The sequence below is a fragment of the Mercurialis annua genome, linkage group LG1-X (assembly GCF_937616625.2).
Source record: "Mercurialis annua linkage group LG1-X, ddMerAnnu1.2, whole genome shotgun sequence".
Lineage (NCBI taxonomy): Eukaryota > Viridiplantae > Streptophyta > Magnoliopsida > Malpighiales > Euphorbiaceae > Mercurialis > Mercurialis annua.
In genome coordinates, this window is record NC_065570.1 from 4,386,574 (window position 1) to 4,399,853 (window position 13,280).

General features: G+C 27.2%; 1 long non-coding RNA gene across 1 annotated transcript; it reads left to right on the top strand.

Moving 5' to 3' along the window:
• The first annotated feature begins 6,991 nt into the window (after positions 1–6,991).
• On the top strand, positions 6,992–9,600 carry LOC126680118 (uncharacterized). Its single transcript, XR_007641055.2, has 3 exons — positions 6,992–7,273; positions 8,515–8,602; positions 9,324–9,600. It is a non-coding gene; the product is annotated as an uncharacterized LOC126680118 (long non-coding RNA).
• The last annotated feature ends 3,680 nt before the right edge of the window (positions 9,601–13,280 follow it).

A 13,280-nucleotide genomic window follows, 5' to 3' on the forward strand; every position in this document is an offset into this window, starting at 1 on the left:
AATGATGCACAATGATCGCATTAGAAATATGCAAAAAACGAACAAGTTGAAAAAATTAATCCAATTATGTTATATTATATAAGAATGTAAAAATTGCATTTCAAACGACCGAATATATGATCCATCAGAAATATTAAACATCTGAATAAGAAACAGACCTATCAATTGTGCCCTAATGTTGATGATTATCCCAAGTCATTTGCATGTAATTTCATTGAAGGCTTGGAAATACATACCTTATATCTAGTATTCCTTTTAGCACTCTTTATTGATTACCAACATCATTTCAAATTGTTGAAGAAATAGTGATTTGGAAACAAAGAATAGATAACAGTTGTGAACATATTTTTTAATAAATTTTATCCATCAGGAATTACTAATTAGGATGTTTGTTTTGTGGTGGGTAAAACAGGGCATGGAGGAATAACAAATCATAATCATGTAATAAAAGGAAAATGTCACTTAATGATGGAAAAGACAATGACAATGGTGAATACGCTACCAGATGATTTTGAAACAAGAAAAAGTAATACTAGAGATGGAACTGCTTCAGCCCCAAATTTGAAAATAGAAACCAATCCAACTAAAATCTGAATTTAATTAACTTTATTTTTCAATCAGGAAAACAATATATGATGCAATTTGATTTGCTTTGTTTTAAAAACAATTAATTAAATTTAAAAATATGAAAAGCAAAACGAGAAAAAAAAAACAGAAAATTTTAATTTGCATTTCAATAGTGTATCAAATGAGTATTTTCGGCCATCATCATACTATTAATAAGATTAACAATAATTTTTATTTTGATTCCAGTTATATAAATGTATCATTGCACAGAGATTTTATATATTTGTTCTAAAGTTAAAATACTAATGTAAAATATAAAAATTAAGATATCAAAATAGCAGGTTTAGAAAAGTTCGAACACCACTTAATATAATATCTTCTGATTTTTCTAATATAAGATAATAGGGTGTCATGTCCTTTTTGCTTTTTATCAATTAAAAACCAATAAAATAATACAAGTTGTCTTTCCTTAAGATATCTGCTAATATAATTATTTTCTTATTGTGATATCTATTATCTAGGCATCTTAATATTCTTAATTTATATGTTAATGTAATGCACAAGTAGGTCTAGTAATATCTTTTTCTAATTAGAATAATTCTTTTAGATAATCTTATGTTGATAAAATATAATCATATAGATAATTTTTTTTTAATTGAACCTAACTTTCATATCTAAAACCCGCACTTAAAGGCTTGGTCTAGTGGCCAAGTCTTTGTTTGTGCAGGTCGGGATTTCAGCTTCCAATTTTATTCAAATGATAATTTGTCTGATTTAAAATGCATAATAATTAGTTTTTGCTAGTTTTTGCGAACAACTTATATAAAATAGGTCTAATTTTTTAAACTAAAAAAAATCTAAAAACGCATATCATAAAATTGGTATTGATATAAAATGTTAGTTCATTTTTCAAAATGAATTATACATAAGTTAACACATGATTAAAATTTCTAATATAATATGGGTCAAAAAAAAGAGTTGTGCGTGTTAGTGTATAATATACAATTTACATGATATAATTAGCATATTTTGTTATTTATTAATAAATGATAAAAATGTGATTATTTAAGAGAAATAAAAAAAAAAGTGGATTAAATAGTGGGTAAGGATGGAGTTGACGTAGGAAAGACAAAAGAAAAAGCTAAAGAGAAAAAGAAAAACAAGAGGGAAGGGATGGGTGGGACCCATCTGAGAAAAAGTGAAAGCAAAAAGCGAAAAGGTAAAAATATAAGGCTCGCTTTTTACGCCGCCTTCAATGTCTTCGCCACTTTGCTTCCTCTTTCTCTTCCTTGGCCCTACTTTACCATTTTTTTTCATTTTACTATATTTAAATATCAATAAATATTGTATAATTATATCTTTCATAATTATGAATATATAAACATATTAAAAAAACAATGTTTAAAAACATTTTTGAAAAAAATCTGTTTCTTAGATTTTGATTTTTTTAAAAAAAATTGTGTTAATATATATATGTGGAGTCTTAAAAACTCTATTGTTTTTAAAAAAAATCAAATGCATCTTTATATTTATAACTTTTTAATATAAGTTCTCTACTCTTTTTTAAAATTAAAATTCATTCATGTAAGAGTGATATACTCTGTTCTTTTTATTTCTCTATTTACCCAAAATTATACATACCAATACAGCGCTCCTTTTATCTTAAATTATAAGGAGAAATACTGATATAACCCTATAAATTAATAAATGCTTTTTAAATTAAAACATATAGTCATTTATTAAATATGGATAAATTTAAAAAATTAAAATTAAAATCATCATGAAAATCTAAATGGACAAGTAAATATAGATAAATATGTATTGTTAAATGGACAACTAAAAAAACGGAAGGTGTACTATTTATTAAAAAAATAGTATTTTTGACGGAATTATTCCTTTTCCGATTGTGAATTTGTTAATTTTTGTTCGTAATTAATAAAGTTCAATTTTAATTTTTTTAAAAAAAAAGATATAATCATTTTTATACATCTCGTTATAATTTTTATGTCATTTTTATATAAAACCTCTCTTTTACTTTTTATTTTATTTTATCCATATTACTCTCTATTCATAAATTACAAAATTATTACTAATAGGACAAAAAAAAGAATCATTAATTTATGTACATAAAACCAATGTCTCCTCTTAAATATAGGGATAGAGAGAATAATCTTCAACCTTGGATAGAAAGTATCATATATGAGCTACTGACCAGATTAAATGTACACTTGAAAGTAATGTACATATGCATTACAATTGAGGTTCATATTATGTATTTATTTTATTTATAGATTGCTTATCACACGGTTTGCTAAAAAAAATAGTGATAAATCAAAACATTATTAAATTATGAATCTTCATCGCAGGAATTAAACTTCCATGGCGGAGTCATTTTTTTGTCCTGTATAGCAAAATTGAAGGATTCGTATTTAAAGAGGAAACAAAATACATATGAATTGGGGCAAGTAATGAAAATTCAATGAATCATTTTTGTAAATGTGAAATGGCATTGATGTTCGTCCTATTCGTAAAAGGGGAATTTTTCTTAATTTAGGGCAAGTGGGTGTTTGTTAATTTTGGATATATGTTTGCTGAGTGTGAGTGCAATTACTTCAAACTCTTTTGCGATTTGTATGCAAGTTGTTGTTTCAATGCTCATTTTGGCAAATTTTATCCTAGTAGTAACTTATAATATTTTTTCTTCTTTAAGTTTATATTTAGATTAGTGTTTTATAAACCGAAGTGGTAATCGAATCGGTGAGGGCATCAATTTTTGGTTTAATTGTTACTCGAATAGGGTGAGTAAACTCATATATATAAATAAATTTTGAAAAAGGTTTATGGTCTAACTTCCGGTTTAACTGATTCAACATTCGATTTAACCAGTTTAACCATTGGTTTAATCATCATTTCATCCCGGTTTGTCCAATTTCATTAGACTGAATTTTCAATTTTTATCAGTTGGACCGACAACTAGCCTATACCCAGTCTCACCTAAATCAGCCAGTCTGATCTAGTTTTATCACTGATTTGAATAAATGTTAATTCTGAGCCATTTTTATTCATAGTCCCTCAACTTTTGTTATCTTATATTACAAATCTAAACTTTTATTTATTTTAATTTATATTTGTATTAGTTCAGTCTTGACATTACTCTTTTTTTTTTCATCAAAATTTAATGGCAACTAATTATAATCATCCTAAAAAATTAACAAATCAAAAAAAAATCAAATAAAATGAAAATGAAAATTTTATAAAAATAAATAAATAAAATGACTTATTAATCTACTTTGTTAGAGTTTGCAATGAATATGGTGATTGATCTATGAATGTGGTCTTTTTTACGAACTTGTGAATGTGTCCTTTGTGTATTTTCCGCTCACGAATCTATTTATTCTTAATAAATAATAGAAATTTATTTAATTTTTAATAGTGGAAAATGATCTAAAAGGTGGCTTAGGGTGGGACCAAAATATATGGAGAGGGGCTTTGGAGCACCAAGAAAAAGATCCAAAGTGGGCAATGGAGATATATGGCTAAAAATGTGAGACTAATCTCATCCTCAACTTTAATGTAGTAAATGAAAAACTATATAGTAATGTAATTAATATATGTGTATGTATCTCACACCACAAAGAAAAGAAAAAACAAACATTTTGAGTCCAAAAGAAACACTTTCTTTGGTCCCACCTTAAAACCTTTTTAACTATCACTTTTTATTTGCTACTTTGCTTCAGACATTTTTACAAAAGTGACCTCTCATCTTCACTTTTGCTTTCACTCTCACGTAAAGCTTAAGAACTAAGCCAATTGATTAATTTGAATTTTCAATTCATTTTGTCATATAAAATAATAAAAGATTTCCATATAATGAGTTATCCTCTTTCAGTATCACTAGATAAAAATAGCATGAATGTTAAGTTGAATATTTTAATTTAAAGAAACTGAAAGATTCGAACTCTAACTAAACATGACAAAATTAAAATATGAAAACCGTAAAATTACTGAAAAAATATTATTATTATTGCTATAGAGACTGTAAAACAGGAGAAATTTTTATATAAACCAAATCTAGTACGTCACATGTAAAATAAGTCAATCACATCATAATACCTTATTAAAATGATAGTAATATTATAATAAATGTGTAATTAATGTATTCACATTTTAATGGTGTATTGCAATATTTCCATTATTTGAATGAGCTCTAATAATGTGATTGACTTAGTTTACGAAAATTTAGTCTACAGATGACGTAATAAACTCGGTCTATCTAAGATTCTTTTTATAAAATTGTTAATATGTTTGAGAGAGATAAAATAATCCACATATTTTAATGGGCATATTTGAAAAGATAAAAAAATCAAAAAAATCTACTAGAGCCGTAAACCGGCCGAGCCGATTTGCAATTATAGCAAATTTGAACTCGTGTATGTCATGCGTATTCGAGTTTGAACATGAACAATATCCGAATTAGCCAAAGGTCAAGTTCAATAAAAATAAAAACAATTATTAAAACAAATATAATAAAAAGATAAATTATTAACTTGTAAGTATACAAGGTTGGTTTGGACTCACAAGCATCACAAATTATTATAATTAATATTTGAAGTCGGTTCAAGATAAAATTCAAATAGTTAAAACTCGACTTAAATGTTTTGAGCCGATTTTTAAAAAGATTTCAAGCCAACCTCGAATAACCCACAAATATTCCAATTCGTTTTCACTTTTAAATTCGGCTTCCACCATTAAATTGGTGAAATTATAAAGGCTTAAATTCTAACTCCACATTCATTGTGGAACGTTTAAATTAAAGAATTGAGTAAATAAAAATGTACTTATTTATCATTGTAATTGTAAATGCATAAACATCTGGTGAAGAAATTGTGCATACAAAATGGCTTTAACTCGAAAAAGAAAAAGACTTTAACTGAAAGCTAAACTTTTGAGAAAGAGAAACAAAAAAGAATAGCATACTTCATCTCGAAGTTTGGGAAAATACAAAATGATGGGTCAAACGTTAAGGAAAGATTCAGCTCTGAGTTCAAAAGTAAAATTGCAGTAAATATGGCATCAGGTTCAAAACCTAAAAGTTAAAACAATAAAATTATAGTATCTATTTTGCCTTTTTACCATCGAAGAGGAGATATTTTAAAGCTTGTAGACAAAATTAATCATACGGTCTTAATAAAAATACGTCTAGGACACCTACCATTTACATTATAGTTCATTGATGATTTATAGAGCTAATAAAAATTTATTTTGCACATCCAATTTAACATAAAATATCAATTAAGAATGAATTTATAGTTTTAAATAATAATATTCAGAAATTAATTGATTTGACTCTTATTATTCAATTTGCTCAAATGACAGAAAATAATTAGAAAAATTAGAGCTGAAGTGTCCATAAACTATTGATCATTTTGGAACTAAAAAATACTATTTTAAGAGTTTTTGTTCAAATGCCTAGTTTGAAATTTTTTAATTTAAAACCACAAATTTAGTGTTATTTGATCTTGTATTTTAATTGAAAGGTCAAAATAAATCTTTATTAGTAGACCATTATAGGGAGTTATATAATTAATAATAGAAAAATTTATTTAAAAATGATCGTAAACTCTTTGTGTTATGTGGCGGCGCTCACCCATGGTTCTTATGGACTAAAATATTTATAGCGCCGTTTTTTTTATCAACTGACACGTTTTCAAAATACCCTAAAAAAACAAAACACCCACAATACCCCTGAAACTATTAAAATTTTATTAAGAAAAAAAACAAATTCTGTCCAATCTAACCCAAACCACCCGATCAATCCATCTATCGCCACCCACCGGTTGTCCCCCTGTTTCTCCAATAACATATGTAAAGTTGTTCTTCAAAAACAGATCCGTGAAAAACTCATATGGGTTTTTCTCTGAGAATTCATCTTCTCAAACGAATTGAGAAGAACAATTGATCTTCTCAGATCTGAGAAGACGAGCTGCTCGTCTCCGCACCCGATAAGATGACCGAAGGCGGCAGTCTGTGATAAGTGGTGGATGGATTGACCGGGAGGTTTGATTGGGTTATATTTTTATTTTTTTAATTAATTTTTAATCGTTTTAAAGATATTTTGGGTGTTTAAATATAAATAGGTGTAATACCCCGTAGAATTATTAGTGTTTATTTTCGTGTGTGTCCGATTTTAATTGATTAGGACCTCGAAAATAGTGAATAAATTCACGTGGTGAATTTATAAAGGTAAAAATGTGATTTGCTATGTGTTTGCCTTAAATGTGATTTTTGGCAATTTTACGTGTTAAAAGTGAATTTTGTGATTTTTCACTAAAAACCGTAAAAATAATTATTTTAAATATTTTTTAAAGGCCCAAAAATATTTTAACTCAGCCCATATGATATGATTTAATGTTTTTGAGTGTTTGAGAAAGTTGAGTTTATTTTGCCCCTAGAGTTCGAATTATTTACAAGAATGCCATAATGGCAAACTTGTAAATAATTGAACAACCAAATAATATCTAGATATTTTCCTAAGCTAAACTTGGTGCCCAAGTCTCTATTTCATCTTCTTCATTTTGTGGGTGCCGAATACTCCATAGCTCCCAACACAAAACCTTACACTTTTATTTTCTCTCAAAACTTTCTTCACAAAAGTTGTCGGGAATATTGCGTAGATCGTGTGTGTGTGTTTGCATGTTCGTTTGAGGTATAATTTCAAGCTCAAAACCTTACTTTTACTTGCTGATGTTGGTTAAGTGTTAGAAACATGCATAGGATGGTTTATATTTGATGTTTGATGGATAATTAATTGGTTTTGGTTGTTATTTATGTGGGTTTCGGTTTTAAAATAATTTTTCCGTGAAAATTAAATTATTTATTTAATTTCTGGGCTGATCTATATGTTGAAGTTAAAATATGCTTTAAAGTGTAATTTTTGTGGATCAAAAATGTTAAATAATTCGGGTATTAATTTAATGGTTGAAGTTTCGATTTTTAATTATTTTAAAGCTTAAAAATAGCTTAAAAATGGTAAATAAAGGGATTTTTAATTTCTGGAAATAAATTGGTTCATGTATGAGTTATATTTGTGGTTGATGTTAATTAAATGGTTGATGGTTAATTTTTAGCGGTTTAATAATCGGGTTTAATTTTTAATAACTCTATTCGGCCAAAATTGTTCTAAAAAGGGTAAAACGGTCATTTTAATTTCTGGACAGAAATAATTCATGAAAAATTTCTGGAAATACATATGATAATTATTTATGGAATTTAAGTGATTTAATCGAAGTGTTTTGACGGATTAATAATCGGTTTTGATTATTAATTGATATTTCGGTTTTAATGGCTAAAATAATGAAAAATAAATATTTTAAAATTTTGGGCTGCTGTTTTTGCAAGATAAAAAAATAAAAATGTATTTGAAAATAATTTTGGTGAATTTCGGTGTTAAAATGGCTTAAAATGAATTTTTAAGCGTTTTTAGCGTTTTTGAGTTTTCCGGCCAAAACCACCGGAATACGGTGACCGGAGTATGAGTAGAGGGGATAGAGCATGTTGGCTCAGTCCTAAACTCATTTGGCAGCAGTTAGTGCCGAAATGTTTTTGGCAGAAAATAAGGGGGGCCGAGCCCCGGGTCAAAAATATTTTACGGAAAAATATTTTTGGATATTTGTGAATTGTGATATGTTTGTTGATATTTTCTAAAGGTGTATTTTAGAAAATTATGTGAATTGAATGTGTGATAGAATTATATGGAATTATAATTCTATGTTTATTTATTGAAATAAATAAACTACGTGGTGTATCGTATAGAAATACGATGACGCGGATATAGATAGTCGGAATCAAATTTGGTTTGTGATTATGTGGTTATATGGTTGAGTCGGTCTAGAGTTTATCCTAGAATTTAGAGTTATTACATTTATTAATGTTTAATCTCTAAATTAGATCCAGCGAGTTTTGTCGCGGAAACCGGCGAGCAAAGGTTTTGAATATTCGACGGGTGGTATTTTTATATTTGGAATAAGCGAGTACTGTGATTGTGTTTACAACTTATACTGCTAAATATTAGTATTAAAAATATTGCGAACTGCTTTACATGATTTGCAAATGCTTTATTTTATTTTGAATTTAAATCGCATGAACTATTCATAGTGTTGAAACCGATTTAGATTCATTGAAACATGCTTACTATTGGGCGGCAATAGTGCTGTGTGATCACCGGTATTGCATTTAGAATGGGTTGCATGTGAATGTGCTGTGTGAATCCTGGCGACGGCCTGGAAAGTCAGGCGACGGCCTAGACTCTGTGTGAACAGATCTTCAGAGGCAACGGAATATAGACGACCAAAGGCAGTAAAGAGAAACTGCCGAGATCTGAGAGGTTGAACCTTTTATTAAAAAAAGTGAAATTGGCGACAGTATTTATGTACTGCCGAAATCCGTTGTATTGTAAGAAGAGTCTGGGACTTTCAAATACGTAAAATAAGAATAATCGGATTTGACTGGCTAAAAGTACAAAAAGAGAAAATAAATACGGCCAAAGAAAAATAAAAGGTTAACCCGAATATGATGAAATGATGTGGAATATTTATGTTTCCTGTTTTGAAAGCATATAGGAACATGAATCATGGTTTAGGGTTTCATATGAATCGGTAATCTGGAATGCATTGCTTTCATATTAATGTTTATTAGTACATGTTGTACGCATTCACCAGTTTTTATAACTGACCCCGTTGAATTTAATATTTTTACAGGCGAGTAGTTTGAGGTGAGGATTTCCAATTTCTTGTTCCGGAAATCCCTGGATTGAATAAGTGAGAATGACTTTCCTTTATGTGTCTAGAGTTGCAGTAGCTAGAATAATGAACGGTGATACCTTAGTAGTCGTTGGACTTATTTATGCTTTATATTTTATTATAACGCTTAAACTCTGATAATATGTAATATGTGAATGCTGTGCGAAAGTCCGAGCGACTGCACTTGAATAAAATGCGGCGAACGCATCTGCATAGTGAAATGCAGTTAAGTCCATTAGAGAAATGGCCTGCATAGTGAAATGCAGTAATTACCATAGTAAGATGGTATGCACGTAAGATGCATGATAAACCATAGAGAAATGGTTTTGAAACTAAAATGCAATAATTAAAGAGAAAATTATGTGCATGTTTTAAATGGTAATTTTTATAAGAACGTTTTAAACTGCGATTTTAAAATGTTCGAAAATGGTTTGAATTCCGCGAAAAAAAATAAGTGATTTTAATGTATTTTTAAGGCTTGCTACGGGTTTCGGAGCAACCACTCCCATTCCCTAGCGCCGGTCTCGATGCCGAGAATCGGGTCGTGACAATAGGATATTTTGATAACGTGTCAGTTGATATAGCGCTGCTATTTTTTTAAAAGAATGACATATGATAAAAAACACGACGTTAAGGGTATTTAGTCCATAAAAGCCATAAATAAGCACCGCCACATAATATAGAGAGTTTATTGATCGATTTTAAAATTTAGGATGTTTACCAATAAGTTTGTCAAAAGTGAGGGTCCATAAGTGATTATTAGGCTAACATAAAGCAAATTCGCTTTTTCCCTCGTTTTAGGCAACTATTGAATGATGAAAGTGGGTCCAAATCACCCATCATTCATCAATGCTTCTGTAATTTTCATAACGTTCAAATCCAAAGGATTTCGTTTTCAATAAAATAAACTGCAGAAGGGGATATCAACCTTTTTAAATTATTGCTACATCTTAAGTTGCATTTGAATTAGTAAAGCGGTCCTTCTAATTTAATTAAAATTTTAAATTTAAACCATACTAAAAAATACAATTTTTAAAATTAAAATTTTACCTTTTTGAAGAGATTTATTCGGCTCCAACAAGAATCAGTGTGAATAAGATTTAAAAATGCCGTAAAAATATATTCATCTCGAGTTGGAATTAATTTAGATATAAAATATTTAAATGTATCATTTTATGGTTGAGATTCATTCAGAATACCTCATGTATAATTCTTTTTAAAAGAATTATACCATTCACGGATGTGAAAAAATTAACCAAACTAAATATTAAATTTAACAGATAATTTGGTTCAATTTGGTTTAATGGTATAAAAATAAACTTTTATTTTAATATATTTAAAAAATATATCTTTTAGTTAAATCTTGTATTAATAGAATTGAAAAATTGAACTTAATTAAAAAAAACCTGACTAATTTGGTTTGAATTTTTTTATAATTTTCAAATTTAACATTTAAGTTTAGTTCGATTTGATTCGAACCAAATGAATAGTCTTAATAACATGCATTGATAGAACATTACATAAAGTCATATAACTTCTTATGTCATATTATTATCCTTATTTTCACTAATACAATTATCTCATTACCTTTTCTAATTTAGACATCATAGTGGTATTTGAGCTAAAAACTCAAACTCAACTTCTTGTTGTCATTAAAAAATAAAAATAAATAAATAAATTAAATTGAACTAACATTTATCATATTTTTTTTCAAAATTCAAGGACATATTTGAACTCATTTTTTTATTAAAGATCTATAGATTATACGTCAATATAAATGACAAATTTGAACCTTTTTTGTGTGAAAAAGTCTAGTTTATATAATTGCAAATGAAAATTATAAATTAAGATAAAACAGACGATTTTAAAAGTTTAGAATATAGTAAAAAAAGAAAATAAAAATGTAAGACATTTTTAAAAGATTAACCCTTTATTTCAATATTGATGACAGATAATTTTAATTTTATTATTTGATTGTTTAATATTTCTTATTTTTTAATCATAATAAAAATTGAATTACATCATTTTTGGAATATGAATGTTAATATTAAAGATTGAATCAAGATGTTTCAACATTAAAAATTGATATTTTTGCGATAAAGATTGATGTTTCAACAATAAAGATGAAATTATTTATTACTAATTTTTTGATAAAATTAAAATTATTTTTATTGAATATTTTATTTTATATTCCTTAATATTAGTTTATTGTATCTTTTTTGTAATTTAAAAATCCGGAAGAGTTTAATTGAAATATTTTACTATTATGGCGGTTATATAATTTAATTTTTAAATTCATTAGATGATACGTGAGCAGTATAACCAATATTCTTACTCAAATATCTCGTTCTTTGTAAAGTCAGTGTAAATACATTTATAACGCTATTATTTATGATATGGTTTAAAGAAAGTTCTTGTTTTTTTAAAGAAAACTAATTTATCAAATAAGAGTTGAAATTCAGCAAATTTATAGAGCTTTTAAATTCTTCTTAACCCACAACTCACACGTAAATAAATAAATAACCAATTATAGAAGAATCACTGGATTGTATTGGCAAAATGTTAATTAGATGTATGATTTTCAGTTTTCAAACTCAAAAAATGTGTAAAATTGTGAATTCAGCCCAACTTTAGGTAAATGCTGGGCTATCTCAGGCTCAGATGTCTGTTATGTACTAAGATTGTGGGCCTCATTGCTATAAGATTTGGGCAATGGACCAAGTGGTAAACCAAGAGCTATACCCAAATCCACCATATGAAGAAAAAAAAACAAATTGTATATTATTATATACGTATTAAATAGTAGTAATAAACATATACTTTTGTTTGAGTTATTATTTTATAAATTATTTAAAATTTATTTTATATAAATTTAAAAAGATCACATTTTTAATAATTTAATAAGTCGGCCTCCCTAAAATGACATGTCGCTGACAAACAATATAAATAATTAAATATAGATGTGACAATTAGGTAAATGATTTTCAAATAGTCTATCATAGCAATTTGATTTAGGTAGGAGAAGGTCTAATCAATCACTTAATTGATATTTATTTGTACAGATTATACGAATATATAATTGTTTTAGTTATAAAAAAAATATAAATGCAGCTTGATAGTATTACATAAAAAAATGCATTTAAAAGATAAAAAAAAGAGAGCCTCAGTTAAATAATAAAATTTATATTTACATTTATATTCTTCAATTTTATTAATAACACTCTTTAAATATGTAAATTAGTGATCCGTCAGCTCTATTTAACAATTATTTCAATTCGACTAATTGATGTTTAAATGAGTTTGATTTATAGAACATTAAAAGTATATTATAATAATTCAAATCTCCGCTCTATCAATAAAATTTATTGTTAAAAGACTTTACAAAGGGAAATATTACATTAAAAACAAATAAAAAAAAGGTTTACTGGATTTAAATTTTTTAATACAAAAATGATAAAATGTTAATTTTAAAATAGGACTATTGATATAGAGGGATAAATTGTATAGATATAAATAATTACTCTGTCCAAAGTCATAAACATTTTTTTGGAGCATGTATTTATTAAGATCATCTCTAATCCATTTTTTAGATGCCAATTCTTTGTTTTAAAGAGTTTGATAAAAAAAATTATGAATTTACAATTTAAATTTAATAGAGAGTGAATTTGATCTTCCACGTATAGAAAGCCAAAACAAAAAAGAACAAAGGGTCAACGCCCTCCCTAAACTAGTGTCACGGGGTCATCTAACCCAATTTATACTTTTTTGAGCAAATAACTCCAAAATTCTTCATTTTCGGGTCAAGTAACCCATAATTGTATTTTTAAAACGCGTAAAATACAAATCGGAGGTGAGGAATGCAAAAAAATAATTAGATATTTCCCTAATTGTTGTGATAAATTCATCCTAATTTTT